The sequence below is a fragment of the Lepidochelys kempii genome, chromosome 26 (assembly GCF_965140285.1).
Source record: "Lepidochelys kempii isolate rLepKem1 chromosome 26, rLepKem1.hap1, whole genome shotgun sequence".
Lineage (NCBI taxonomy): Eukaryota > Metazoa > Chordata > Testudines > Cheloniidae > Lepidochelys > Lepidochelys kempii.
The window spans coordinates 14711914-14723686 of NC_136405.1; positions in this window are offsets into that span (position 1 = coordinate 14711914).

Consider the following 11773-nt stretch of genomic DNA (forward strand, 5'->3'; position numbering starts at 1 on the left):
CGGTTCCTCCAGGAACTAGCAGACCAACAGATGTTCCAAGGTCTGTGTTTCACCACAGTCACAAGTGTGTGAGTTGTTGGAATAATCCCACTGCCGGATATTGGCTTTTGGCCTGCTAACTCTTGTTCAGCGGCAATTTAAACATCTCCAGGTCAACTAATGCTTCTCCGCACCTGCGGGAAGGTAAAGTTCATGTGCATTTTGATGTCCTTGGTGAGTATTTTGAGCGGTAGGCATCACATTTCCAGCCATGCACCTGTCTGATTTTTTTTTTTTTTGAGCAGTTTCATTGCAACTAGGAAGCTTTTTGCTATTTCAGGTGGCAAACTGCCATAGTGTGGCCATGTTGTCTGGCATCTTCAACTCGTCCTAATCATTCCATCTTGCTAGTGACCACTCTGCTAATGTCTGGTGGAGCAATTCCAGCAAGCCACTACAGGCTGCTCACATCTGTTGGTTTTAGACATCCTAGGATGGACCGGCAGCTGTCCATTCAGCACACGAGCCAGCTGCTTTGTGTGAACCGACCTTTCCCCCACCGGCCATGCATATTCAGCCATCAAATAGCAAAGTGCAAGGAGGGTGGCTCTTAGTGTTGCTGGATTGGTTCCCCATTTTGAATTTTCCAGCTTCCGGAGTATGTTGCTTGGTACACAGGTGCTTCAGCCTTAATGCTGACCTTCTATGCTGCGGCTCAGCCTCCTGCTGCTGCTTGCCCAGGGCCGTCCTTACCCATACACAAAGCACGCAGCTGCGTAGGGCACCAGGAAATTTGGGGTACCAAATTTCCTGGTGCCCTGAGCAGCTGCGTGCTGCTCCAGCCCCCACCCCGGCTCTTCCCCAGGCCCCCGCCCCTGCTCTGCCCCAGCCCCGAAGATTGTAGCCAGGCCCGGCCCGGCCCCAGCCTGCTCCATTTCCCTGGCTCCCAGCCGCACCACCAGCGAGTTTTGTGGGTCGGATTGTTATGCAGACAAAACTACACAGGATCGTTTCAGGGGACAAGACGAGACGTCACGTTTATTATAACACAATTTGATTTATGACCAATAACTAATATCTAATACCTATGTGTATATACACACCCCCACACACCCCAAATGTTCTGCAGCCACTGTATAGTTACCAGTCCTGAATGTAGCTTGAGTTCGTGGCTTGGGTTCGTAGCTTGTGGTGGCTACCTGGCCAGGAAAGCCGGGCACAAGGAAGGGCTGGGTCTCTGTGGGGCGTGCACCGATGCCCTTCCATGTTGGCAGCAGAATGTTACCCTCCAAAGTCTTCCATCTCATCCATCCTTTTTGTAGGCTTCAGTTTGAATCCAAAGTCTATAGGTCTTGCTGTGTCACGCTGCCTCTGGGGTCGGTGTGACTGATCACCCGTCAATTGCAGACATGACTTTCAGCTTTGATGTTTCTTCAGTTGTACTTTTGTCCTTTTTTTTTGAGGGTGGACTCTTCTTGCTTTGTCAGGGCTGTTGTCTGCATCTTCAGCCGTTAGTGTTTACACTTATTTCATCAGGACAGGCTGGGGCTGGATGTTGAGTCCATCATCCATCCATCCCTCATTCCCACATCTAAACTACACTAATCAGATTACAGCCAGGTTTTGCAAAATGAAGGTTGCAGCAGGGTTTACAAAATGAAGTGAGCATTTTAAAATGGAGTTTGGGACAAGATAAAATGGAGTTTGAGTTACACCATGTACACGTGTAAGGAACGACAAACAGGGAGCAGAAGTTCCAATGTTGAAGCCATGCAAGTTTCAGCGATTTAAGCAGCAATTGGGTTGAAAGTGAAACTCAATTAGCCAGTTATTGGGGTAACCGGTTTTATGAATGAATGTTGTTTCATTCATAAAACTTTGCTAATGAAGTTATATTCTGAAGCACTTAGAGGAGAGGAAAGTGATCAGGAACAGTCAGCATGGATTCACAAGGATGGATTCACAAGTATGCCTGACTAATCTAATTGCCTTCTATGATGAGATAACTGGCTCTGTGGATGAAGGGAAAGCAGTGGACGTGTTGTTCCTTGACTGTAACAAAGCTTTTGACACGGTCTCCCACAGTATTCTTGCCAGCAAGTTAAAGAAGTATGGGCTGGATGAATAGACTATAAGGTGGATAGAAAGCTGGCTAGATTGTCGGGCTCAACAGGTAGTGATCAATGGCTCCATGTCTAGTTGGCAGCCGGTATCAAGTGGAGTGCCCCAGGGGTCGGTCCTGAGGCCAGTTTTGTTCAATATCTTCATAAATGATCTGGAGGATGGTGTGGATTGCACGCTCAGCAAATTTGCGGATGATACTAAACTGGGAGGGGTGGTAGATAGGCTGGAGGGTAGGGATAGGATACAGAGGGACCTAAACAAATTGGAGGATTGGGCCAAAAGAAATCTGATGACGTTCAACAAGGACAAGTGCAGAGTCCTGCACTTAGGATGGAAGAATCCCATGCACCGCTACAGACTAGGGACCGAATGGCTCGGCAGCAGTTCTGCAGAAAAGGACCTGGGGTTACAGTGGACGAGAAGTTGGATATGAGTCAACAGTGTGCCCTTGTTGCCAAGAAGGCCAATGGTATTTTGGGATGTATATGTAGGGGCATGGCCAGCAGATCGAGGGACGTGATCGTTCCCCCCTATTCGACATTGGTGAAGCCTCATCTGGAGTACTGTGTCCAGTTTTGGGCCCCACACTACAAGAAGGATGTGGAAACATTGGAAAGAGTCCAGCGGAGGGCAACAAAAATGATTAGGGGACTGGAACACATGACTTATGAGGAGAGGCTGAGGGAACTGGGATTGTTTAGTCTGCGGAAGAGAAGAATGAGGGGGGATTTGATAGCTGCTTTCAACTACCTGAAAGGGGGTTCCAAAGAGGATGGCTCTACACTGTTCTCAGTGGTAGCAGATGACAGAACAAGAAGTAATGGTCTCAAGTTGCAGTGGGGGAGATTTAGGTTGGATATTAGGAAAAAAACTTTTTCACTAGGAGGGTGGTGAAACACTGGAATGTGTTACTTAGGGAGGTGGTGGAATCTCCTTCCCTAGAAGTTTTTAAGGTCAGGCTTGACAAAGTCCTGGCTGGGATGATTTAGTCGGGGATCAGTCCTGCTTTGAGCAGTGGGTTGGACTAGATGACCTCCTGAGGTCCCTTCCAACCCTGATATTCTATGATATTAATAAAGTAAACAATTTCATTGATCAATTCTACAGGTTCTCCTCCTCCCCCAAGCCTGGGAGCCAGGGGAGCAGACACTTCCCGCAGGAAGTAGCCAGCCCCTTCCCCCCCGCCCCAGGGAGGCCAGCCATTGGTCTGTGTGTAAGCTAGCCTTCCCTAGAGGACAAGCTGCTCCCAATTGCCATCTTTCCATTTGGAGAAGCTCTTGGGGTTGCAGCCTGGAATTCTCGTAACTGAATGGGGGGCAGGTACTGTGACTGCCAGAAGCAGCGGAGAGGCCAGAGAGGCTCCACGTGCTGCCCCCACCTGGAGCAACATCCCTGCAGCTCCCATTGGCCACAGTTCGGCCAATGGGAGCTATGGGGGCAGCGCCTGGGGGCACCAGGCAGAGCTGTCTGGCCCCTCCACCTAGGGGCTGGGCATGCAGGCCACTTCCAGGAGCAGCGCGGAGCCATGGCAGGCAGGGAGCCTGCCTTAGCCCCATGGCGCCGCCGACCGGGAGTCGCCTGAGGTTAGTGCCCCGCCCCCGGCCGGAGCCCACACCCCAAATCCCCTCCCCCAGGTGGTAACCCACTCCCGCACCCTAACTCCCTGTCAGACCTTGCATCCAGCACATCCACCCACACCCCAACCCCCTACCCCAGCCCTGAGCCAACTCCCAGAGCGTGCTCCTTAACCCCATAACCCAGCACTGAGCTCCCTCCTGCACCCACACTTCCTCCTGGAGCCCACACCTCACACCCCAACCCCTTGCTCCAGCCCTGAGCCCCCTCCTGCACTCTAAACCCCTCATCCTTGGCCCAGTCCCAGAGCCCGCACCCCCAGCCAGAGCCCTCACCCCCTCCCACACCGCAACCACTTGCCCCAGCCCAGTGAAAGTGAGTGAGGGTGCGGGAGAGCGAGCAATGGAGGGGGTGGGGCTGGACGGAGTGGGAGCAGGGCCTCGGGGCAGGGGCGGGACAAGGGTGTTTGGTTTTGTGCAATGAGAAAGTTGGCAACCCTAGGCTATAGAGAGATTCTGGGGCTTTCTTTGCCCCAATTAATATTTTATTATTCAATTAAAGGGAACAACTTCAATAGGAGAGCTGGAGGGAGTTTTCCTTCTCAGACTGTCTTGTCGGACATTCAGCGGAGAGTAAGTCCAGGCCTCCATCACTGTTCATTCCCTTCTCCCTCATACTAAGGCTTTGGGATGGCAGGGGGCCAAGTGACCCATCTAACGGCCACTGGATTCACATAGGGCTTGCTGAGCCCTGAGGGAAGCTTTGGCACAGACTGCTGGCAGGTCGGGGCCCGTACACCTCTGGAGACCAAAATGCAAGACTGGGGAGAAAGGAAAAGCATTGCCACTCGCTCCACCTGGCAAAACCCTTCTGAACAGCTACCAGCTCTGCCCAGGACATCCCGGACAAGCTCCAGCATAACCTATTGTTTGAGTGGTCACAAAACTTTAAGAGAGAAATTGAAGGGTGTTTCTAAACAGCCATTTCTGGGCTGGGGAGCAGATGAGAACAGGTGGAGCTATAGACTCATAGACATTAAGGTCAGAAGGGACCATTATGATCATCTAGTCTGACCTCCTGCACAACGCAGGCCACAGAATCTCACCCACCCACTCCTGCGATAAACCTCTCACCTATGTCTGAGCTATTGAAGTCCTTAAATCACGGTTTAAAGACTTCAAGGTGCAGAGAATCCTCCAGCAAGTGACCCGTGCCCCATGCTGCAGAGGAAGGCGAAAAACCCCCCAGGGCCTCTTCCAATTGCCCTGGAGGAAAATTCCTTCCCGATCCCAAATATGGCGATCAGCTGAACCCTGAGCATGTGGGCAAGATTCACCAGCCAGATACCCAGGGACGAATTCTCTGTAGTAACTCAGATCCCACCCCATCTAACATCCCATCACAGGCCATTGGGCCTATTTACCATGAATAGTTAAAGATCAATTAATTCCCAAAATTATCCCATCATACTATCTCCTCCATAAACTTATTGAGCTTAATCTTGAAGCCAGAAAGATCTTTTGACCCCACTGCTTCCCTTGGAAGGCTGTTCCAGAACTTCATTCCTCTGATGGTTAGAAACCCTCGTCTAATTTCAAGTCTAAACTTCCCAATGACCAGTTTATATCCATTTGTTCTTGTGTCCACATTGGTACTGAGCTTAAATAATTCCTCTCCCTCTCCAGTATTTATCCCTCTGATATATTTATAGAGAGCAAGCATATCTCCCCTCAACCTTCTTTTAGTTAGGCTAAACAAGCCAAGCTCCTTGAGTCTCCTTTCATAAGACAAGTTTTCCATGCCTCGGATCATCCTAGTAGCCCTTCTCTGGACCTGTTCCAGTTTGAGTTCATCCTTCTTAAACTGCGCACTCTATTGTCTCACCAGTGCCTTGTATAATGGTACTAACGCCTCCTTATCTCTACTGGAAATACCTCACCTGATGCATCCCAAGACCGCATTAGCTTTTTTCATGGCCATATCACATTGGTGGCTCATAGTCATCCTATGATCAACCAATACTCCAAGGTCCTTCTCCTCCTCCGTTACTTCTAATTGATGCGGCCCCAGCTTATAACTAAAATTCTTGTTATTAATCCCTAAATGCATGACCTTACACTTCTCACTATTAAATTTCATCCTATTACTATTATTCCAGTTTACAAGGTCATCCAGATCCTCCTGTATGATATCCCAGTCTCTCTCTAAATTGGCAATACCTCTCAGCTTTGTATCATCCACAAACTTTATTAGCACATTCCCGCTTTTTGTGCTGAGCTCAGTAATAAAAAGATTAAATAAGATTGGTCTCAAAACCGATCCCTGAGGAACTCCACTGGTAACCTTCCTCCAGCCTGACAGTTCACCTTTCAGTATGACCCGCTGTAGTCTCCCTGTTAACCATTTCCTTATCCACCTTTCAATTTCCATATTGATCCCCATCTTTTCCAATTTAACTAAGAATTCCCCATGTGGCACCGTATCAAACGCCTTACTGAAATCTAGGTAAATTAGATCCACTGCATTTCCTTTGTCTAAAAAAAATCTGTTACTTTCTCAAAGAAGGAGATCAGGTTGGTTTGGCACGATCTATCTTTTGTAAAACCATGTTGTATTTTGTCCCATTTACCATTGACCTCAATGTTCTTAACTACTTTCTTCTTCAAAATCCATCCTCCATCCTAGAAGTCTATTTCCTTCCCTACTCAGGTGAAGTCCATCCCGAGAGAACAGTCCTCTGTCCATGAATATCTCTCAGTGGCCATACATCCCAAAGCCCTCCTTATAGCACAACTGCCTAAGCTATCTGTTGAGCATCATAATCTTGTCACACCTTTGTTGCCCTTCTCTAGGAACAGGCAGAATCCCACTGAAGATCACCTGAGCCTCGATTTCCTTAAGTGTCTTCCCCAGCCCGGCATAGTTTCCCGTGATACGTTCCAGCGAGAATCTATTGGTATCATTTGTTCCCACATGAAGGACGATCAGTGGATTCTTTCCCCCTCCCATTAGGATCCTCTTCAACCTCAGATCCACATCCCATATCTTAGCACCCAGCAGACAGCACACCCTTCTGTTCTCTGGAACACGTCTGGTTACAGGCCTGTCCATTCTTCTCAGTAAGGAGGTGCAGTTACCATGAAACTGTCACAATACTGTTACCTGTTCTTTGAGCTATCAGGTGTCTCAGAAAAACCTGAGACCCGCAGAATAGAGGGGGAGGGTTGCTTTACAACCTGGAAGAGGAAAGGCTTTAACCTGACTGAGCAAAGGTAGAAGAATGTGCCTGGTAATCAGTGAGGTGTGACCAACAGCTGCCTGTTCCACACATCCCTAATGATCCCACACTGCCACTTAGCTGATCCAGTGCAGGGACAGAGCTCACCGGCAGGCACCGGTAACAAGCCAGGCGCCATTCATAGAATCTCAGGGTTGGAAGGGACCTCAGGAGCTCATCTAGTCCAACCCCCTGCTCTAAGCAGGGCCAATCCCCAATTTTTGCCCCAGATCCCTAAATGGCCCCCTCAAGCATTGAACTCACAACCCTGGGTTTAGCAGGCCAATGCTCCAACCACTGAGCTATCCCTCCCCAACATACTCCTGGGGCCTTCCCTTTGCCTTCACCGTCAGGCAGGCCTCTAAAGTCCATTTGTAAGGCTTGCACCCAGGGTTGAGATGCATCAGATGCATGTGATGTTTCATAATTCTGAGCTTCCTTCTGGAGAGGAAAATCCACTCGCTAGCAACATTGACAGGCCAGGCCTTTCTGCCCATTCACACGACAAGAGACAATGCAAGTTTGCAAGCAGGTCGTGCTGTCTACTGTGCTGGAGTAGACACTTCCCTCCCCTTGAACAATCTGGTCTGTTTTGCACAAGGCTTTCCAAAGAACAAGGCCTTCCCTTAAAGCCCATCCCCTTTTTCTTTGTAAACTCCTTGGAAATAAAGTGTCCCATTCTGTGTAGGCACCGTGGACACTTCACAGGAGCAGAGGGTCACAGAGTTAAGTACTTAGCTGGATTTTTTGTAAGGGATTGGATAATTTGACAGCAGCTAATAACATTTGCAGTTATGCATTTATGCAAAGATAAAAGTAATGTAATCACCTACAGGGCGAGATGGCCTCACATGCAGTTGGCCAGATGCAGGCTGAGGTTTGTACCTTTCTCTGAAGCATCAGTCCTTGGCCATTGCCTGAGGCACGAACCTGCACTCAGTGAACACAGTGTAATGGCAAAACTAGTGGGTGTTATTGTCCCATTGCACAGATGGGGACACTGAAGCAGACAGAGGGAAAGAGTCTGATTGGCAGAGGTGCTTCAAGTTTCACTGAAGTCCATGTCTATGGTCACATGGAGAGCCACCACGTGTTTGCACTCCCACCTTCCCCGTCAGCCCCATTCAAACTCTGCCCAGACAACTCTGCTTCTCTAGTGCAGGCGCCCGGCACAAGCTAGCTGGAGAACAATGTAATGCAGCAAGTGATTCTGTTTTAGAGGCCAACTTCCTTCACATGGTTAATTGCAATTTGCTGAAGAGGTCGTCACTGTTTTCAGTGCACACATATGCTCTGTGGCTGTGCACTGGCATTTATCAGGTAACGATCCAGAGCGCTGACTAGCAAATTAAGAATCGGCATTTAAAACTATCACCCACCATCAAGGAGCTATTGCACGCTATTGGGTTTTTACAAACATACAAGTCACAGGTAAATAATGGCTCCACAACTCTCGGGGGGGACGGACGGGGGGGGCCAACAAGTAGCAGCTGTGGGGATGGGCTCTGGGGTGGCTGGGGAGCTGCCTGTACTCATCCCAGAACGTGGCTGTCAGATAGTTGTGTGAATACTGAACATGACCTGGCCGGCGAGGCACGTTGCTGTATGGGCTGCACTGGGTGAATCTATTTGTCTGACTTCATGGGCAGCTGTTAGAAAAACAAGCATGCAATTATCACAATGCCTCTAGATAAGCAACCCCCTGGCCTCCATTCCAAGAGAGCGGAATTCTTCCAGGCTCCAGCTGCGATGTTCCACGGCGTGGTGACCAAAGGAGTCTCCGGAGGAGCAGCAGACGCGGATTGGACTGGTTTCTGAGCTAATGGAGCGGGCTACTACCCAATCCCTAGAGGCCTTGGGGGGTCTAAGACAGCTAGGCCTACCAGGATCCGCATGTGGACAGTGGCCAGGTACCTGGTCTGAGAGTGGGAGAGTCGTGTGATTGCACCAGGAGAAAAGGGGCGGTGTGCAGCTTGAGAGCGGGGCACACTCGAGGAGACTAGCCAGGGGTCAGAGAGACCGTGAGCCTGGGACCCGTGACAGTACTCACGGCCTGTCCTGGATAACTGTTGCACTGGGAATTGGACTGAGACCCATCTACTCATTTTACATGTGCACTGAAAAGCCAGTAGATGGCTACCAGCGACTACTGCTTAGCAACTGCACGTGTAAAAAAAATGGTAGGGCCGCCAAGCGATTAAAAAAATTAATCACAATTAATCGCACAGTTAAACAATAATACAGTACCATTTATTTAAATATTCTTTGGATGTTTTCTACATTTTCAAATCTATCGCTTTCAATTACAACCCAGCATACAAAGTGTACAGGGCTCACTTCATATTTATTTTTGGTTACAAGTATTTGCACTGCAAAAAAACCAAAAGAAATAGTATTTTGCAATTCAGTACTTACTAATACTGTTTATCGTGAAAGTTGAACTTACAAATGTAGAATTATGTACAAAGAAACCTGCATTCAAAAATAAAACAATGTAAAATTTTAGAGCCTGCAAGTCCCATCGCTCAGACAAAAAAGTTTGTTTACCTTTGCAGGAGACCACGCTGCCTGCTGCTTGTTTACGGTGTCACCTGGAAGTGAGAACAGGCGATCTCATGGCACTGTTGTAGCCGGTGTCGCAAGATATTTACGTGTCAGATGCGCTAAAGATTCCTATGTCCCTTCATGCTTCAACCACCATTCCAGGGGACATGTCCGTGCTGATGACGGGTTCTGCTCGATAACAATCCAAAGCAGAGCGGACCGACGCATGTTCATTTTTGTTGTCCGAGTCAGATGCCACCAGCAGAAGGTTGATTTTCTTTTTTGGTGGTTTGGGTTCTGTAGTTTCCGCATAGGAGTGTTGCTCTTTTAAGACTTCTGAAAGCATGCTACACATCTCATCCCTCTCAGATTTTGGAAGGCACTTCAGATTCTTAAACCTTGTGTCGAGTGCTGTAGCTATCTTTAGAAATCTCACATTGGTACTTTCTTTGCATTTTGTCAAATCTGTAGTGAAAGTGTTCTTAAAAGGAACACCATGTGCTGGGTCATCACCTGAGACTGCTATAACATGATATATATGGCAGAATGTGGGTATAACAGAGCAGGAGACATACAATTCTCCTACAAGGAGTTCAGTCACAAATTTAATTAACGTATTTTTTTTTTTAACAAGCGTCATCAGCATGGAAGAGTGTCCTCTGGAATGGTGGCCGAAGCATGAAGAGACATATGAATGTTTACCATATCTGGCACGTAAATACCTTGCAATGCCGGCTACAAAAGTGACATGAGAACGCCTGTTCTCACTTTCTGGTGACATTGTAAATAAGAAGCAGGCACCATTATCTCCTGTAAATGTAAACAAACTTATTTGTCTTTGCAATTAGCTGAACAAGAAGTAGGACTGAGTGGACTTGTAGACTCTGAAGTTTTAGATCATTTTGTTTTTGAGTGCAGTTATGTAACAAAAAAAAATCTACATTTGTAAGTTGCACTTTCATGGCAAAGAGATTGCACGACAGTTCTTGTGTGACGTGAATTGAAAAATACGATTTCACTTTCACAGGCCTTGGGAGGCAGGCCAGTCCTCGCCCACAGACAACCTGCCAACCTGAAGCATATTCTCACCAGCAACTACACACCGCACCACAGTAACTCTAACTCGGGAACCAATCCATGCAACAAACCTCGATGCCAACTCTGCTCACATATCCACACCAGCGACACCATCACAGGACCTAACCAGATCAGCCACACCGTCACCGGTTCATTCGCCTGCACGTCCACCAATGTAACATATGGCGTCATGTGCCAGCAATGCCCCTCTGCTATGCACATCAGCCAAACTGGACAGTCCCTACGTAAAAGGATAAATGGACACAAATCAGATATTAGGAATGGCAATAGACAAAAACCTGTAGAACACTTCAACCTCGCTGGACACACAATAGCAGATTTAAAGGTAGCCATCAGCTCAGGATTAAACAAAGACTATGACGGGCTCGCCAACTACAAAAACCGTTTCTCCTCCCTTGGTGTTCACACCTCAACTACTAGAAGAGGGCCTCATCCTCCCTGACTGAACTAACCTCGTTATCCCTCACCTGATTCTTGCCTGCATATTTATACCTGCCTCTGGAAATTTCCACTACGTGCACCTGATGAAGTGGGTATTCACCCACGAAAGCTCCTGCTCCACTACATCTGTTAGTCTATAAGGTGCCACCAGACTCTTTGCCACTTTTACAGATCCAGACTAACCCGGCTACCCCTCTGATACTATCGCTTTTGTTTATCATTTTTACAGTGCAAATATTTACAATACAAAATATATACTTTGATTTCAATTAGAACACAGAATACAAGATATAAGAAAATGTAGAAAAACATCCAAAATATTTAATAAATTTCAATTGGTAAGCTATTAACAGTGCTATTAAAACTACAATTAATCGCTATTAATTTTTTAAATTACTATTATTTTTTTTGAGTTAATTGCGTTAATTAACTGCAATTAACTTAATTAAAAAATATCTAAAATTACAGCACACTCAGGTTGTGAGAGAGCCAAACATACCCAGGGCAGCACTCCTTCTGGCACACGCTGCCCGTATCTCATCTTTTTAAAATGACAGCTTGCGTATGAGGAGCAATTAATAAGACTGGGACTTTTCAGCTTGGGAAAGAGACGACTAAGGGAGGATATGATAGAGGTCTATAAAATCATGACTGGTGTGGAGAAAGTAAATAAGGAAGTGTTATTTGATCCTTCTCATAACACAAGAACTAGGGGTCACCAAAGGAAATTAATAG